A 20,232-nucleotide genomic window follows, 5' to 3' on the forward strand; every position below is an offset into this window, starting at 1 on the left:
CATAAAGGTTTATTTCCTTTCATTTCCTTCCAGAACTTGACAAAGATTTGATTTAGCTTCTTTCCGAGGAGTGTTGCTGTCATGGAGCATTAACAGCAGTGCAGCAGTAAATCTGGCTTAATCGAGAAAATAAAACATTAAATGCGGGTTTACAGTCTCGTGTAAGTCAGACCTTTTCCATGTAACTATACATCACAACCGTGTGACTGCTGGAGGTGTAAATATGCTCTAAAAGGCACAACTGAGAAGTAAAATCCCAATTTCTCCCCGTAGCCCAAACCTATTTATTCTGCAGAGGTAAGGCTCTCTTTTTCTTTTTGCAATCGAGGAGCAGAGACGATATTACCCTTCAAGCTGATGCGAGGTCAGATGACCTCTAATCTGTGCTCTAAAACAGAAAAATAAAGACCCTCCTCCTCCCTTGAGAGTGCATGTGTGGAATCAACACAAGCAGGAAGATAGACAATACTGGTAAGGTTGAATTCTGGAGAAATTACATCTTATCCTCTTTTTCTACATTCTCACCCTTAATTTCATTTAAATATTTCATGGAATTAAGGAAAGTTGGCTGGAGACGTTTGGAAGGACTTACTAGGAGACAAACATGGTGCAATGAGAATCCGAACCAAGCAGGAAAGCTAAAGATGCTGAATAAATATTCTACAGAAAGTTGTTTGCATACTTCATCTAATGCAAAGTTACACAGATGCTATAGACCACACTGGCATGTAAGGATGTAATAATAAAATATGGCATTAATATTAAGATTTATCAGTAAGACAGGGAGGAATAAAGGTACAAAAGTGAAAAATGATTCCTCTCTCATGTTTCTCCAAACCATTCACAGTTGGCACAACCCAACAAACATGATCGAGCACCTTGAAACTTGGAGCTCAGAAAGATGAGGAGGTCTAAGATCATTTAACCATTTCAAAGCAAAAGTAACGTGCAGAACGCGCAGAGGCTGAAAAGTAGGAATGAAGGGTACGAATGGTGGATCATATCATGCATTGCAATGTGCGGTAGGAATATGTCACCGTTTGTAGCCAACTAGGCAACAAAGGCTGCTTAAAACAAGAGGTTAAGATCCAAATATGATTCATGTAATTACACAAACAATTGGCGTGTTTTCAAGGTGGCAGTGTGTTGCCATCATATCTGCAAGATGTCTGTAAATTTAGGTTCTCAGATTTCAGTTATCTGATGCAAATGTGCCACAGGAAAACAGACGTATGGGGGTGATTTAATTCGGTAAAACTAATCAGTCAGAACAGGGCTGTAGAAGGTAGCTAGACTCTTTACCTCTGTTGTTCCTCGGTGGTGGAACAACCTGCCAAACTGCCCAATCCGTAGAGTCCTTATCTACTTTTAGGAGCAAACCAAAGACTCAAGGAACATTTCTGCACTGAGTTTCACTCGTCACAATGAGGTAGAAAGACTACACCAGCTTATTTAGCACTGAATAAGCTGCACACAAGATTATATTGTGGGACAAATTGTTCTTAGTAAATCAGGGGCATCAAACTTCTTCGAGTGTTGGTATCCGGCAGGGTTTTGTGGTTTCCTTCTATCAACACACCTGATTCAAATCAAATGGATCCAGCAGCTTCTTGTCAACCTGTTTTATTATTTTCAGGTGCGTTGGAGCATAGAGACAACAAAACCCTGCAGGATACCGGCCCTCGAGGACTGGAGTTTCACACCTGTATCGTAGATTAACAAAGGGACCATTGCGGAACAAAGAAAAGAAAATGGCAGCACCTAACAGTCTGACTAGCACCGATGCTATGATGTCCCCTGCTGTTTCTGGCTTGTGTTGCTCTTACTCTCAGATGTAAGTCGCTTTGGAGAAAAGCATCTGTTAAATGACTGTGAAATACAACAGAATAATACTTCACAAATTACCAACATGACACGGGATTAACATCACAGACGGTCTCCGCGATGATTACGAATTACATCTGGTCCCCAGGTAAAACTAATCCGGTCACAATAGTTTAGTTTCTGACTTTATTTGTCAGGGATGATGTGTAAAACATTAGCAATAGATGAAGTTTGCCAATTTTAGCCTTAGCTAGTTTCCATCTTCGGTCCGTGGACAGTCATACAATCTGCAACAGCCACACTTATATACCATCACTTTCCACTCAACAGGGTTTAAGACTATGTTAAACTTCTGCCGAGATGCTGATTTTGCAAATTAATAAACAGGAAACCTCCCCTTTAAAACGTAAGATTTTTCTCTTTATGATTTTTTCCCACTGGTTAATCGTTCATCTCTACAGGCAGCAGATGCTCATATCTGTTCTCCACTTTCAAACTTTTTGCCACTTTGCTTCATGAATAAGTTGCCCATATTTGGATTTTTTCCCTTTTAACCTTAGAACCAGCAATCTTCCAACCCCCATTGTTATTATTGCTGACTTTTTCTTTACAGTCTGGGCTGCAGAAGTGCTTTAATATGACTCTTCTAAATGGACTCAAGGGTGCCTGAAATAACCTCAGATTGCATTCGATACATCACATCAGTTGGGATAACTCTGTTCCAGGAGATGACAGTGATTTTCTTTCCAAGAAAAACAAGTTTTCATTGATTTTCCACCCAATCTCCCTGTTATCAAATTTAAAATTAAACAATGACAAGGCTGAAAAACATACTCACAAATAGGGACTCTATTTCCAGCACAGGCTCATTTAAAGGCTTTCTGATGTCTGGGTGAAAGTGTGGAGCTGCTAGATCGCACAAACACACGCAATCCAACAAATTACTGCTGTCAGAGTTGCACCCGATGTGGGCGATATTTGAAGAAAGCATATAACTGAGGCTGGCATGTTTGTATTTGGAGTTTTTTTCACACTCACTCGCGGTGTGTGAGAAATCGTTCTTTCTGTAAAGGCAACATCTCGTTTAAAATATATGCTCCCATCTATCAGTAGAAAGAAAGCGTGAACAATGAAGTCTCCACCGGTGAGGTCTAAATGCTGGATCCATGGTTACAAGGCTTGCTTACTGTTAAGTAAAGTGGGATAAATGACCTGTCAAATGTAATCCTCCCTCCATGTGTCTCCCAATTACCTCCCCAGCCTGACCCTGTCCGTTAGTTTATCTCCAGCCGATGTAGTCTACTGCCGCCGCACATAAAGGACTTCAGAAATTAGCAAGTTAAATCCAAGGTGGGTGAGGGTGTTGGTAATTGTGCATGTTTTACAAACTGACCCAAGATGTTGATGAAACAACACAAAGAATTGCAAAGAAGGAAGAATATATGTAGAAAAGGTGACTGTCTTCCTAATAATTTGCATTTATCAGGTAGAAAAAGTATCAACTGTGAAAGTAAGGAAGCAAAAGCAAAATCATTAAAGCACTGAAGACGGTGTGGAAACAGAATACACCCAACAACCAGCAATGAAGTCAAAATTATTACCGTAGATACAGAAAATGTCCCAAATCCAGTTGGAATAAGGTTCATCCTCCAATCACTGCTCTCAAAATGCATGAATGCTTATCGCACAGTGTGCACATATAGAAAATAAGAAATGTGTGAGGGAGAAGGAAATGCTCTGTGGGCAGAACAAACAATTAAACCTCAGCCAAGACCAAAAAATTAATCTTCTTGGCAACCTTTAACAAACTGGATTGGTTGTGTTTTTACAGCAGACACCTGGTCGTGGTGCAGGAACCACTGGGATATGAAGGTATTTACTACATTTTTTCACTTATGGATGAAGCATGAATTCATAAAATGGATGAATAATTTAAATATGAGGTTGGGGGTGAGGTGGTGGTGGGGGGATAGGCCAAGTTGATCCTGCCAGCTAACTCCTCATGTTGAAAATGAGGAACAAATCAGAGCTTTCATTCATTCATTTTCTTAACTGCTTTGCCCAATCACAGGTAGCAGGGAAGCTGGAGTCTATCCCAGCAATCATTGGTAGAGAGGCAGGTACACCCTGGACGGGTCGCCAGTTCATCACATCTTAGACAATAATCTCCACATGAACAACCTTCCAACAGTCTAATGCAGTTCCGGTCCTCGAGGGCCAAATTCCAGCATATTTTCCATGTTTTCCCGCTCCAACACACCTGACTCAAATGAATCAGTCACTGTGTAGAACTTCATTGGCTGTTGGATCCATTTAATGTGAGCCAGGTGTGTCAGAAAAAGGATGCATGGACTTTCGACACTTTTGGTCTGAAGTGTGTTGAGTCTTGAGGTTGGAACTTGGAGATGTCAAATATAATGTGTGCATAATATTATTAGTAACAATGACGACAGTGCAACACAAATGTAGTGAGAAGCAGTCCTGCAAGAACTGGTGCATCTGCTCATGTTTTCATGGTTCCTGTAGCTTAGGGGTGTAAAACTCCAGTCCTCCAGGGCCGGTTTCCATCAGGTTTTAGTTGTTTCCCTCTACCAACACAGCTGATTCAAATCAAATGGATCCAGCAGCTTCTTGTCAACCTATTTATGAATTTTTGTCAGGTGTGTTGGAACGTGTAGAAAACACAAACCTGCAGGAAACTCTCAAAGACTGGAGTTTGACACCTGTGCTTAGCTGGAATGGTACTTTAAAAGGTGATTTAACAAATTTTTCCACGTTTTGTTTTGATGTTTTACTAACCAACACCAAGTTTGTACATTTAATGTGAATCAAATCACTTTCATGTAACTGAGTCCGTTCTGTCAATGACTTTAACGGTTTGAGAATATAACATGAGTTTAGTTTCAGTCTCAGTCCTGCTTCCATTACCCGTCTGCTGGCAGTTCATTTTACTTTTCTATTTTCCCAGTTTTTCAGGTTTTCTTGGCTGTTTTCAACCAGCTTGCAGGTACAGAGGGACACACAGTTGGTTCTGATGATACTGACTGAACATGTTTTTTTCTTATCACAGAAAGCAAAGTAATTGTGATTTTATTTCCAGATTGGTTGACCTGTAGCCCTACTTGAGATGATGGGATATCAGCCTTTCTAGTGGTCATGGAGTGGAAGAGGCTCACTCTGTGTTTCGCCCACAGTCTGACAATTATCATTAGGTTGCACTCTGCATATTATAGAACAGCATTTAGCAGTCAATGTTGCATCTATGCTGATCTATGCTGGAGTGCACACCCCAGTACCTGACTTCCAGTGTTGCAGAGAGAGAGCACAGATGCTGGGCAATTAATCGTATTTTAATCTCAATTTAATCTCATAAAAATAAAAGGGTGTGATTTTCTTTTCTCTTAGCAGTTTCCTCTCCTGCTGTCTTCTGTTGCTAATCGAGCGTCTGACATTGCAGCGCTGTGCTGTAAACTCCCACAGCCATGGTTTCATTCATTTACATACTTACATAAGAAAAAATATATATACATTTTTCGTCAGGTGTATTCATTCTCCAGAAGGACGTCCAGAAGCAACTTTGTCCGCGGTAGGGCGGGTTGTGCACACGGCAGGGTTCGTGTGTTTTAATAGCACATGTTGTGAAAATGTTCGTACTTTCTCACCACCTCGATCAGCTGTTTTGTCAAAACTATTCATTTTACCTGAAAAACTGCAAAAAATCGGAAGCGGCAACCTTCCGTTTCATGCTTTTCCGTGTTAACCACACCCACCTCAAGGGTCTGACCAATCATTCAATACTTCTCGGAGCTCCGCAAGAAAAAAATTCTGCCAACCTGATGTCTCGAGAACTGTCTTCAAACACGTCCGCAAGAACAAAATTATGTTATTTTCTTCTACGGGCCTCGAGAACACGAAAAAATTTCTCACTTCTTGTGGAAGATGTAACGAGCTCTGCGGTCACGAAGGAGCAGCAGGAGTCCCTCTCTGACCCAAAGCACTTACAGACACAAGCCAGTTAGACGGCTGCAGGTGCAATGTAGAATAACTGCAGTAGGTTGTGGAAGTTCATTACAACATAGTTTAAATTTATCTATTCAGTTTATATCAGTATTTGCACTTTGTCAAGACAAAGCTTCGTGTTATTTGTTTGTTTTCTAAAAATCTGTGGAATCCTAAAAACAAGAAGAAGAAGCAAGAAGGTCGCTGGTTCAATCCTTGACTGGGGCAAGGTTCAGTCAGTGGCCTTTCTGTGTGGAGTTTGCATGTTCTCCCTGTGAATGCGTGGGTTCTCTCCGGGTACTCCGGCTTCCTCCCACCGTCCAAAGACCTGTATGTTAGATTAATTGGTTACTCCAAAATTGCCCATAGGAGTGAGTGTGAGTGGTTGTTCGTCTCTGTGTGGCCCTGCGATGGACTGGCGAGCTGTCCAGGGTGTACCTGCTGGGATAGGCTCCAGCTTCCCCACAACCCTAAATTGGATGAAGCAGTTTAGAAAATGAATGAATGAATGTTTAATGTTAAATAAATTCATGTTAAGATAATGGATAATTGTGTTAAATAATCGAGATCGCATTTTTAGTCAAAACAATCGTGATTATAATTTTTGCCATAATCAGGCAGCCTACTAGCCTAGCCTACTAGCTGCTCCTGGTTGGATCTTTGCTGGTAAAAGTCGGTGCTAGCTAGCTTAGCATCAAGCTTAGCATCAAGCTTCCTCCTGCTCTGCAAATGCTTATTTAATAAGACATGTTCCTTCAAGCGGCAGCTCCCTTTTCAGAAGCTGTTGAGTTCATGTTCCTTTCTTGAATTTTCAAAGTGATGTAAATGAGACAAATGATGTTCTAATATCTATTTTCTGCTGTTTAACACAACACAGACGAGTAAGTAGTGTGTTCAGTATGCCGTAACAGTGTGTTGCACCACTGGGTTTCTGCTGGAGCTGCTGGGCTCCAGTTTGTTTTGGTCAACAGTTGCATGGAGCTTTTTATTTCTAGCCTTTTATTTATTGATTTTTATTTTTCAGCAGCAGAGAGCTTGCAGTGATGGCGGTTGGGGCCCATCTGGTGGAGACGTCTCCCTCCTTCATGCCCTTCCTGGTTTGGGTTGCACCATGCGTGCATGTGGAGTGAGTGGCATGCATAATTTGGGGTGACCTTTAAGATACCTTCTCTCTTCATTAACCTGCCTCACTACTGTTCGGCCTCGGCTGCATTTCCAGCTGCTTTAAAACATGTTTTGAATGGAAGCATTTCATCTGTAGTAACCAACCAGAGTATCGTCTCAAAGCGGTGTTTATTGGGTTGATTAATAATACAATAATCTTTGAAGGAAACGCTGTTTCAAGTTTTATGAAAGTTTTCAGAAAAAAGCACATTTAATAAATATGTTCCTTTTGAATGAATTATTTCATGTAGAATTGAAGCTTAAATAGCAGAAGTGACTCCTGCTTCAGCTTTATGTAAATCCAGAGCTGCGTCAACCCTGTAAAACTGCCAACCCCATGACAACCTGCCTACCTGTGTCACCGCTGATAGGTTGAGAATAATAGCCTTTTCTTTTTTAGAAAAAAAGTAAACAAACCAGAATGGCACACAGAGGAGGTTGCCGACTGGCAGGAAGAACATTTCTGAGGTGTTTCAGCGAACAGAGAAGTCCAGACGCTGCTTTAAATTAATTTCATGAAATTTCTTCCTTCCAGATTCTGATACTTGTGAGTGAAACAATCAATTTGTCAGCATAAAGCTAATCTCATTACCATTTTTAAAGTAATTGCTCAGACAGCAATTAAGTGAACAGAACGGTATGGACCCATGCATCTTATTCTAAGAAAGGTCATTTTTTTCTCTATTCCTCTGAATACCGTTCCACCCTCCATCATTTCTTTTCAATTTCCTTCTCCATTTACCCCTGAACCATTCCTTTTTGCACTCTTTTTCTTCTTCTAGTCTTTGCACCTTGCTGTCATATGCGTGATGTTGCTCACCAGGTATATACTCTATTCCCTCTACATTCTCCCATTGCTCCTCGCCGCTGACCCCTCTCACACCTCTGGGCCCCATCAGGATGAAATATTGAACTTGGCGAGCTCCCTAAAGCTATTCGGAAGCTTCACACTGGGTTTCTAGTTCAGCTGTGATGAGAGATGAACACGTAACACCATTAGATGCTCTCACAGCTGGTGTTCTGTCTTATGGACTATTTGAAGTAATTATGTATAAATGGGATCAAATTAAAGCCCTATTTGTCTTTTCTCCGTTGCCATTTGATATGAAACAACCTTTAGGCTTTTCTGTTAATTACAGCAAAAGAAGAGACTTTTATTGTTCTAAACAGAAAGGGAACCCCTGTTGTCTTGGATCATAATCTTGGTATGCAGTTTTTGCAGAATCTACAGTTAAGCGAGGTTCATAAGTCATTGCATGCAACAACTTAGCAACGGGCACAGCGGCACTACAGGGATGCTCATTTTGGAGGACTGCAATGATCTTTAAGGATATTCATAGAGTAAAGTATTTGGTTATCATTATTCATCAATGGATTGCAGAAAACTAGGGCAACTTGGATACACACACCACAAACAAAATCATGCACATACTTTGGCTCAACATCAAAATACACATGCACTCATGGTTTTTACCATGGAGAATCACACTACTGCAGGGATCAACAACTCAGGTGTTTGAGGTCTGGTGTCCTGTTGGATGCTTCCCTGCAGCAACACACCCAATTTAAATGAATGCGTGATTAAAGACTTGTGCAGGACAAGCAGCTGGAGCAATCGGGTGATTTACAGTGAAACAAACCTTCAGTAGCTGCAGGATACTGGCCCCCAAAGACCAGAATTGGTCCTACATACACAGAAATAATTGCTGTGAATGTACACAATGCAATTTTTCAGAATCACAATAAACTGCTGAGTCCTGACAATTGTGCACCATGAAATCATGTGTATTCACAAATGAGTCAAGTATCCCTGTCAGGGCAAAGTGTTGCCACTGGCCTCCAAAGCTGACATTTTTCCATATCTGTAAAAATAACACCATACCATTAGCCGTAGTGGAATTTGTTTTGCAGTTGGCCTCCTCTCTCTAAAGCGGGGTCGCCAAAGTCGATCCTTAATAACGGCTGTCCTGCAGGTTTTAGATGTTCCCTGAATAGTTTTAATTAAATCAGGTGTTTTTGGAGCTGAGAACAATCTAAAGCTGCAGGAGTGTAGGTCTCAAGGACAAGCGATGGATATCCTTGCTTTAAAGCAGAGATGCCCAAGTCAGGTCCTCAAGGTTTCCTATCATGCATCTACATCTAAACCCACTATGGCTTGTTACCAAGCATCTGCAAAGCGAACAACATGCAGATGAGGGAAATCAACCATTTTATTCACGTGTGATGGAGAAGGATGCGCCTAAAAGCTGTAGACAAGCAAAACTCTTGGTGATGTTGTAAAATAAATTTCTTTTCTGCAGTATTAGATTTTTTGTTAATTTGCATTTGAACTGTTCACGAAGCAAAATCTGGTGAAAATTTTTACCTTTTTTTGCATTTACACACCGTTGTGAGCATTCATAATATATGAGAATGAAAAATACTTAACTGATTTTTAAATATACACGTGTCATGAAAAATTGCGTGAAGAATTTTTCTGAAATTCTATTTTCTGACACTTTAACTGAGGAAAAAAAAAAGATTAAAGATACCAGGCAGACTGCTATAATTACAGGTTTAAAAGTCCAGCTGTATTCAGATGTAAAAAAAACTAACACGCACTTTAAGGAATTGCATTAACGGGTCATGAATGGGTTTGAAAGTCATGCTAAGGGCTTGACCAACTATAGGTTTGTGATTATTTGGGTCGAGAAAATGTATGAAAGCTCAGTTCCACTGTTCTGTCTCATGTAGCTGATAGCATTAGCATATATGTCTAGCCTTCTTACACAAGATCTGACTACACTGTAAGAGTCTTTACTGCAGATAAATGCCCTTTCCACTTGTAGCCGTGACTCTATACCCCACCTGTACCTGTAAACTACTGCAAACCGCTCTAGACAAACACGCTTGGATCACCTGTGAATGCGTACAGCTGTTGGAATCAGAACTACTCATGGATCATCTGTCAGATCTGCTCTGATGGATCAATGAAGCGCTAAAGCAGCAAGACCAAATGGTTGAGAAAAACCTCTATGATCTGGAATCATTTCTGTTTTTGATGAAGTACATGCATTTAGAAATGCAAGAAGAAGGCCTTAACAAGCCCAGGAAAAAGTGCAACGTCAGTAAACTTGCTCTTTTTACATATAAATCACCCAACTGTTTGATTGTATTTTTCAAATTCACACGCAGGCTAATTTTTAATCCATCATTCTATCAGACGGCTTCAGCTGCAGCCACAGTGCGGAGGGGAGTGTCTCAACCATGACAGGGCTCAATGAAAGCCGAGATTAAACGATTTATCTTCTCATAATATTCCACCATGAATATCAAACAACCCTGGTTCTGTGGTAATGAGAGAGGAGCCCGAGGAACGTGGCCATCTATTGGATTTTCCAAAATCGATGCTCTCAGATAGAAAAATGCATGAGCCACCTGCAAACAGTGAATCTTAACAATGCGCCGGATTCTCCATGGCGTTCCTCCCGGGCCCCCCTGCAATTCAACTTTCTAATCCTGCTTGTTGGTGTTTTTAGCTTCACTTAATGCAGGAAGAGTTTGCTGACCAAGCACACTTTTCATCAAAGCTCCCTGCTTCACATTTATCCACTTTTACATATTTACATATTATCTACCGCACTAAACCCTGGAACTTTTAAAAAACGAGTGTGCAGTCATGTGCAGGAGTTTTTACGTGCTTTTCCCAACACATTAGAAACAGTAAACAGTTATTTGCATGATGTCCACTAATAAATTTCTCCAGGCAAAGCAAGAATTCAAACCACTGATTATCATTCCAGGTCCTTAAATCGCAAGCCACTGCCATCCTGCTACAGGGCTTTGCAGCATGAATGATTAATGGTGGACCCTTGTCTGAGTTCTCTAGGCACACAGGGGACACATTTATGTAAGCTCAGGAAGAGAAAAACACACAGCTCGTGAGAAAAATGCATGTGGGAATGCATGACAGAGGGGAAGTATCATCTCAGACAAACAGGGTGTGTTCGAAGACCTCGTACCTCTGGCACGCGGCTCTCCAAGCCCCAGGCTGCCTCATCCAAATAATGATTTAGTTCTGGGAGTCTGTCACAGTCGTAAATCCCAGGGTCAACCTCGTCTCCGCGAAAAATGACACTGCTGAGTTCTCCTTATGGGTCTGGTGTGCTTTTCATTAGGGGAACAATGGTGTTGCAGGTGCAAACTGCTTGGACTCACAATCCAGCTGGTTCTGCTTTGCTGGTGAAACATGGTGCAGCATCATACCAGCCCTAATACACACACACACACGTGCATGGTGTAGGAGATTACTGAAAGAACAATGTCTGAGATGGTAAAGCCCAAAAACAGCTGTGTTCTGTTGCACAATACTCATGTTTGTAATGTTCAGATTGTTAAAGTTTTGATCATATCAACATTTCTTGGTGGGAAAAGCATCTTGGTTTGAGTTAAACCTCAATGGGAGAAAGAAAACCACCAGTTTTCTGGCTGAGTAACATCACTCAGGCCACCAGTGAGCCTGTTGTCGCCGGATTGTCGAATCCCGGATTGAGGAGGAGCAGTGTGGTTTTCGTCCTGGTCGCGGAACAGTGGACCAGCTCTATACCCTCTTTGGGGTCCTGGAGGGGGCATGGGAGTTTGCCCAACCAGTCTACATGTGCTTTGTGGACCTGGAGAAGGCATTCGACCGTGTCCCCCGGGGGCTCCTGTGGGGGGTACTCCGGGAGTATGGGGTACCGGACCCCCTTGTGTGAGCTGTCCGGTCCCTGTACGACAGGTGTCAGAGCTTGGTCTGCATTGCCAGTAGTAAGTCGGATTCGTTTCAGGTGAGGGTTGGACTCCGCCAAGGCTGCCCTTTATCACCGATTCTGTTCATAACTTATATGGACAGAATTTCTAGGCGCAGCCGAGGTGTTGAGGGGATCCGACTTGGTGGCCTCAGGATTGGGTCCCTGCTTTTTACGGATGACATGGTCCTGTTGGCTTCATCTGGTCGTGATCTCCAGCTCTCGCTTGAGCGATTCGCGGCCGAGTGTGAAGCGGCTGGGATGAGAATCAGCACCTCCAAATCTGAGACCATGGTCCTAAGCCGGAATAGGGTGGATTGCCCCTCCGGGTCGGGAGTGAGGTCCTGCCTCAAGTGGAGGAGCTTAAATATCTTGGGGTCTTGTTCACGAGTGAGGGAAGGATGGAGCGCGAGATCGACAGACGGATCGGTGCGGCGTCTGCAGTAATGCGGGCTCTGCGCCGGTCTGTCATGGTGAAGAAGGAGCTGAGCCAGAAGGCGAAGCTCTCGATTTACCAGTCGATCTACGTTCCTACCCTCACCTATGGTCATGAGCTGTGGGTCGTGACCGAAAGAACGAGATCTTGTATACAGGCGGCTGAAATGGGTTTCCTCCGCAGGGTGGCCGGGCTCACCCTTAGAGATAGGGTGAGGAGCTCGGTCATCCGGGAGGGGCTCAGAGTAGAGCCGCTGCTCCTCCGCATCGAGAGGAACCAGTTGAGGTGGCTCGGGCATCTGGTCAGGATGCCTCCTGGACGCCTCCCTGGTGAGGTGTTCCAGGCACGTCCCTCTGGGAGGAGACCCCGGGGAAGACCCAGGACACGCTGGAGGGATTATATCTTTCGGCTGGCCTGGGAACGCCTCGGGATCCCCCCCGCAGAGTTGGCAAATGTGGCTGGGGAGAGGGAAGTCTGGGCTTCCCTGCTTAGGCTGCTGCCCCCGCGACCCGACCCCGGATAAGCAGCAGAAGATGGATGGATGGATGGAAACTGGGACAGGTACCCTAATATCTGACCCCTGTTGTACATTTTTGTTCCCCTCTGTTGGGGTACCAATCTACCTGATCCGACCTGAAAGGGTGGAGCTTGACACATGGCAATTAGTTGATTGGTTTAAAAAAAATAAAACAGAGACACTTCCTGTGAAAACTGAAGTCAATTGCTATTCATAAATCATGCTCAAAACTGTTTGAATTAATTTTGATTATATTCTTATTTATCAATAACGATTCATGCAGATATGGTCAGTGTTGCAGACAGCGCTCACAAACACATACTATGTAAGCCGTGATTGTATATATTTAGACCAATATCTGCTGGAAAAATGAAGTAAACACAGTAACTGGTTGTAATTTGAATATAAATTCAGAATACATTAAACTGGAGGGAATGCCGAACATCCAAAATGCTGGTTCTGTCATGGAAATTTTAAGTTGCTTCTTGTTTTATATACCAACAGGAAATTTAGTTTCTTATTACTGCAATTATTTCTTTGTTTGAAGTTTGATTTTTTTTTCCGCTTGTTTTTACATGCATCATTATGATAGACACAGTCTTTGACATTTAAATCATATGAAGCAATACTGGCATATTTAATTAAAATTTGACAGCAGCAGTGAATCACAGGGTTTATGGACTCATATTTATGGACTCATGTTCAGAGAACCACCACAGGATTACCACATGGTTTGAACTTGTCTACCACCCACCAGCAGGTCATTAAATGTTTTGGTTCCTATCTGTGTTTCAGTGTTTTCCTAACATGACCCAGTCGAAACACATAACTCACAATGAAGTTATGCACAAGAGGGAGGGTTAGTATTAACTCCATGACTAAAAATACGAAAAAATGTATTTGATAACTACATGTGTGCTAGTGTGAGATCCAACACTAGTTATTGTGTGTGCGGTTTGAAAGGTTATTGACTGTAATTAATATACCAATTAAATTAAATTAATGACTACTATCAAATCAAACTTTATGTTTAACGCACTTTTCATGGGTATGCGTTTCAAAGTGATTAACAACATAAAAACAATTTCACACTTGTGCACACACAACTACACACACAACCCCACCCATCCCCTGACCCTCTATACCAAAAGAATAAACTACCTTCAGAATCTCTATCTGTCTTAACAAAATAACAAAATAATGATAACTAGAAAAGTGCCTCATTTCGACTCGCATTGTGAAAATTCTTTTAAAAATTCCTTTGTCCACAATTTCTTCCACATCACTTTCACACATTCCAGCTAATGGTATCTTAGCTGGTTTTCCAATAAAGCTAATCACAAACTGACAGACTGACAGACAGATAAATGCAGGAAAAACGTTAACACCATTGTTAAATTATTAAATGATTATTAAAAATAGATTATGATTGGTTTTATTTTGAAAGAGGAAAAAAAAATCTACTACAGCATTGCTATTTCCTTCAGTTATAAATAAAGTATTTTTCATTTAGGTTTCAGTCAAAGTCCGAAACCGGATTTCCCTGTAGGGTTTAGGGTCAACCCAGGGTCGGGTAGAACCTAATCCCTAGGGTAGGGTAACTTACAGCTACCTAGGGTAGGGAAGCTGTAAGTTGATGATTGAACAGTTTGCAGTGGTCTCATCTGTTTATTTTGTGTTTTAAATTTAAAATAAGCATTTAAAAGCAGTTGCTGTATGCTAGCATCTGTAGGAACCGTCTTTGTTAAAATAACTGCCTCGGAGCGTCTTGACGGTCCAGAGTTTTAACTTCCTCTGCTGGAAATGTGCACATGCTGGTGTAATTTACATGAAAAGGCTTTGAGGTGTGTTTGCTCGAAAACACCAGATGTAATAAAATTCCCATCTGTTGTATTGTTATGTGACAGCTGATGACCTCATGCAATTCCTGCAGTGCATTATCTGGATGTGTTTCATGAGAACGTAAACAGCGGTAACCACACCTGTAAAATGTGGTTAAAAAGCTTATTACTCATGGCTGTTGGCCTTTTTGATCCAGTTTTAAAGGGTAATTAAATTACATTAATTCAGATCTGTTTAATAGAAGTTAGTTTTATTTGCATCTTCAGAAAAACGGGGAGTATGCTATGTGCACTACTATTGTAATGCATCTTCAGCTCTACCGAACAGAATCAGCATCTTAATAATCTGCTCAACATTTGGGCTTTTGCAACCACTGAAAATTACAGACAAGATTTAGTGACACACTGGTTTATTCAGGTTCCTCCTAACTGTAGGGTTTTGTTTTGTAGTCAGTTCAGTAAATTATGAATAAATCAAGCTGTGAGCTGACAGTTTTGATGAACCCCAAACCTCACCATTGTCATAATCGTCCAAAGCTTTTATGTTGTTTACAGCAGCCCAGAAACTTCTCTCTCAAACTGAAATCAAAAACACTCTGCTGGTTTTAAATGCTACATACTGGCTTGGATTCCCAAATTGAGCAGTAATCCTTGTTTTAAGCTGACCAGATGGGCAGTTAAAGTTGAAATATTTTTGTTATCGCCTCAAAAGAAGCTAAAGCACATGGCATAAGGATGAAATGAAAACCAGATTGGCCCTGTCTCTCTGTTCTCTCTCATCCCGACCAGCGATGGCAGGGAGTCGGCTCTGAAAAGCAGGAGGGGAGTCTATTTTCTTTCAGTCCCTGGTGTCCGTTAATTATCTTACTGTGGTTGACGTTTCACAGAATTTAAACAATAAGGAGCTGTTTGCCTGACTGCATAGGACAGCTCCAGTGGGCTTCAGCTTTGCCTGGGAAGCTGGCACTAAGCACCTCCATAAAAATCATCCAGAGCTCTCAGAATTCCACGGCAGAAAGCAGGACGAGCTGGCAGCTTTCCAGGGAGAGTGAAATATTATCGTGGGAGAACACATCGAGGCAAGCTCCGCCAACATAAAGCTTCCACTCAGTTCAAGGGGTTAAAAAGCCCCAGAGCAGCAGCTAAATGATAAGGGCCACTGCGCACACACATTAAGCAGATATGCACTCCACTCCAGCAGGTGTGACTAGCTGGAAGGGGAAACGGCCGGCATCGCGGTGGTCCGCTCGCTCTCAAGCTTTGATCATTTCTCGTTGTTTTCTGAGCTTGCGTGCTTTCTCCAGGAATACAGTTTACAGAGTCCATTAGATGTTTATTGGACATGTGTAAATCAAATAAGACACTGCAAGAAAAGCTCTGACTCACCCTTTGTTCTTTTTATTTCTTCACCTGTCGTCTGGAAGTAAACAGGTTTCTGGGATGCTCTGCTTTATCTGGTTGGCTCATCTACCATTCTTCCCTCTTGTGTGAGGCTTTGAATATTCTAAGATTTCAAATAGCAATGTTAAATCATTTAAAAACCACCCTCACAGCACTGCAAGACACAGGTCTTTGACAATGATCAATATTCAAATAATTGCAGTTGTTCTCATATTTATTCATACCCTTTCATTAAAGAAGGAAAAAAAAAACAGCTGCCTGTAAAATAAGCTGAAATCGACTAAAGTAATAATAAATAAAAATTTTATGAAAATCATTACATTGTTTTCTAATCCTGGTTCAATAGAAATATTGTTTTTAAAAAGCAAACAAATAAGATAATTTATTACATATTACATCACTCAAAGTAATATTTAGTTGAACAATCCTTTAATGTTTCCGCTCCAGTCAGGTGTTTTCTGTTCCTCTCAGTCAGACTTCTGCACCTGTTGACAGGTATTTTGTCCCACTGTTCAACAGAAAAGTGCTCTAATTTGTCCAGGACCAATTTGTTTATTTGGTTTTTTTTTCTTTCTTGAACTCAATTAAATGAAAAAACAGTGTCTTATATTACTAAATTATGTTTTTGCAAATTTTTAGCTATTGTTCCTTTTTTAAGTCTCCAGTTATTTGAGTAACTGTTGTAAATTCAGCCTTTTCTTTAATGAAAGGGGATGAATACATATGAGCACAACTGTACAAATGAATTTTCTAATATATAAACAGATAAAAAAAAAAAAAAAAAACTTGTGTTATATTGTTAAGATGTTATAGTAAACAGCAGCAAAGCAGACTCCACATCCAGTCAAACTGCAACATTAACATTCATTTAAAGCCAGAATTTAATGCAGCTTCACTGTTTTTACCAGAATAACTCAAATTTTATCACTGTGCAGAACCAAAGTGATGCATGAACATAAATCTGACAGTCTCTTTGTGGATTTCTGTTTCATTGTGCAGATATTTCCAGGAAACCACAGTGTTACGATTAAATCCATCAAATTTAATCGTCATTTTAACGAGAATCTAAACCAATTTAAAGATCCTGTACCGTAATTCTTCTTCGCAAGTTAGTGCAAGCCTTAACTTTCAGTTTTATCTTTTTTTTCTCTCCCTCTCTTGTCCTGTCCAGAATCATAGCAGGCAGAATGGTGCTCTGGCTGCTGTGTTGTGAGGATTAAATTTGCTTTGCTAAGAGAAACTTTATGGAGTTTTTATCTCCAGCGTTACAGATGTACTTGGACCATATCACCTCGGAAATGATCTCACAGGTAGACTGTAGCTTTGACTCTCCTGCTTACCATGAATAAGGCAAAACATAAGAGAACGGCTGCTGACAGAATTCAGTTTTACATATCAGCATTTTTTATGTTACTTCCAATGGTACCAATGCAAGAAATTTGCTCTTTTTTTGTTTTGTAATGGAGTGTCCCAACACAGAACATCTCTGTGATGCCTCCTGGACCAACCATCCATGTTGAAGACAGACTGCTGTGTCCTACGCCTTTATTTTTGCAGCAGTTAGACAGAAAACCATCATTCCCTGTAGAAATACAATACAATTTATTAATGTACATACTTATTTTTATAATTCAGATGTATTAAAAACAACAGGTAGGTTTCTGGTAGGAGGAGTTACCCCATGTTTGTAGAAACCCCCACAGTCTAAAGACATGTGTGTTAGCTTGCTAGCTTTCATGCTACAAGCTGAGTGTATGGCTGAATGACTGTCTGTGTTGCTTCTGTAATAGACCAAGAACAGCTCTCACCTCCCTTCAACACTGCATTTAAATCATCCATTATCTTCAGAAAAACTAAGCTTGTTTAACAACATAAAAAGATAACTTTTACCTTTACTTTGAGAAAACATGCAAGCACGCCGCTCTCGGCTTCTGCAACATTCACTTTGAGGTCAGGCTAGCTTGGAAGGGCTTCAAATGTCAATCAGCTGACACGAGGCCTAAAACAAATCAGACTTTTACTCAAATACACAAAAGCACTCCTTGGACTTTACAGCTCGGTGTGGTGTGCTCTTTGACAAACAGCACATTTCCATTACAGCCACTGACACCAGCATTGACTTAGCGAGGGTGGGTGCACACTGAAATGGACTGCGGTGCTGTTGTGAGTGCAGACGGGGGTCGGTGTGTCGCTGCAGCTGCAGGACTACAAAGCAATTTCCCATCGTGTGGATCTCAGCACAGAATCGATAAATCACATTCCTGATTACTCTGCGGGGGGAAATGGAGTTTGTATTGTTTCTCCAAGACAAATGTAGGTTTCAGGTGAGATAAATCTTATTTTCAGGACCAAAGAAAGACAACCCAAACACACACACACACACCTCCCCATGATCCCCCCTCTACACCTCCACTCGGTTAAAGCGAAACTACTTTCACCCCATTTTCACTTTTCTCTTTCATTACTCTCCAAAAGTCTCCTGTTGCCGCCGAGCTTTCCCCCACTTTCTTCCCTTTTTCCTCTTTGGTTTGCTCCAATCCTTTCAGGGTGGCAGTTTCAATATCTCTTCAGTGATTGAATCAATTGAAAGTTGCACAGCAATCCTAAAACTTCTTCAAAGCTCACTTTGTTTCTTTTACTGCAAACGGGTGTCTAAGTGCTTTCTGCAGCAAATCCATGGGTTAGTTCTGATGCAGCTGCAATCCTGTCCGAAATTATGATTAACTCAAACATAAAGGTTGAAAAGTTCACAATTACGACACGAAGCAATGAAATGGGACTGTTTCTCTCTATTTCTTGAAATCTGAAAACAATAAAAGTTGTGAAGCCACAGCTTGTGATTACGCCACATGGTTTGATGAACTCACATGTTGGTGAAATGTGTTTGTGCAGCGCTGAAAGGAGCTTCATGCTTCCTGACATGTTTATTTAAGGCTCCCCTGACTCCGATTTGTGTTATTAGAAGGCAAAAAAAAAAATTGGTTTAATCTAGAAGAATATGGTTAAATAAAAGAACCACATGGGAAAAATCAGTTTGCTGCAGAGCCCAGAAACTGTCATTCAACAAGAAATTGAAACAAGCGCTCCAATGAATTAATGCAATGCAAAATAAACTGTGAAAATTGTGATGTCATGGCCAATCTAATCCAAGTGAGCTGCTTGGGTACAACAATAGTTTTGTTATGATTTTGCTTGGAGATACAGAAGGCATCTGAGTAAGGGTTTACTTCTGAAAGGGGTCACATGTTTCGGCTTTTCCCAAAGTGAGCTAAAAGCACAAAAAACACCTTTAGTGTCTTTTTAAACGTGTATATTTCTGAGCCAAACTGGGTGAAACAACGTATTATAACCATGCATTCTCATGGCAAAGACACACTAAAGCAGCCGTTTTGCAGCTTTCTACATACAATTTAACTAAATAAACCAGATCTAACGCAAGACTTAACAAACTTTCTGCCCCTGTATCTTTCTACAGACACCATGCAGGCAACAATATGAACAGCTTTAAGTTATCAGGCTCGTGGGTCTCTGTCCTCCTGGGTTTCAGTACACTGCTGCATATTGACAGAAGTGGGACTGATTAGGGATGCCCTGCAGCTGTGTTAATCAGCCTCACCTGCCAGCGCCCCTGATAAACCTCTCCCCCTGCAGCCAAACCAGAAAACACACCTCATCGCCACAACATGACCGTTTCCTCACCCCCATCCAGAAGTTTGTTTCTCTGAGGCTAACTTACATGTAATGAGAAGTTTCGCTAAAATAAAATAAAAAAAAAAGATGTCTTCATTTTGATCATTTTGTAAAAATGATCACATTTGAGTTCACATGAAAACCAAAAAAAGATGTTGTCATGTGATCTCAACAGTTTTCTACTCAGCGTCGTCAAGTATAGATGAAGTCCCTCACAGATGTACCACTAAGGTGCATCATATTAAGCTGCAATTAATGACATTTTCTGATGTCATTAATTGATGTCACTAATTGCTGATGAAAGTGAAAGAAAAAAATAATAGAATGACCAATTTTCTAAGTTTAAATGTCTACCTGTACATGTTGAAAGGTGTAAGTGAGTCTGCAGTTTTGCTGCTGGTAAAGCTTAGGACCCCGTTGGACCTTGCCGACTGGTTGGACACATGGCCTCAACAAGCAAACAACAGAAATAATGATAAAACTCTGTTAAAAAAAAAAAAGACCATTCATCTCAGACAGTGAGAGAAGATGCTGTTTTCTCACATACAGTACAAACAAAATGGGGAGGTGTGAAAGGGAAACCTACAGGTAGAC

The 20,232-nt window shown here is 41.1% G+C and overlaps 1 protein-coding gene across 1 annotated transcript in view; it reads right to left on the reverse strand.

The window, feature by feature from the left end:
- znf385d (zinc finger protein 385D) overlaps positions 1–20,232 on the reverse strand; it is a 126,342-nt gene that overhangs the window by 82,756 nt on the left and 23,354 nt on the right. The window lies entirely within an intron of this gene.

The sequence above is a fragment of the Telmatherina bonti genome, assembly GCF_933228915.1.
Source record: "Telmatherina bonti genome assembly, chromosome: 5".
Taxonomy (NCBI): domain Eukaryota; kingdom Metazoa; phylum Chordata; class Actinopteri; order Atheriniformes; family Telmatherinidae; genus Telmatherina; species Telmatherina bonti.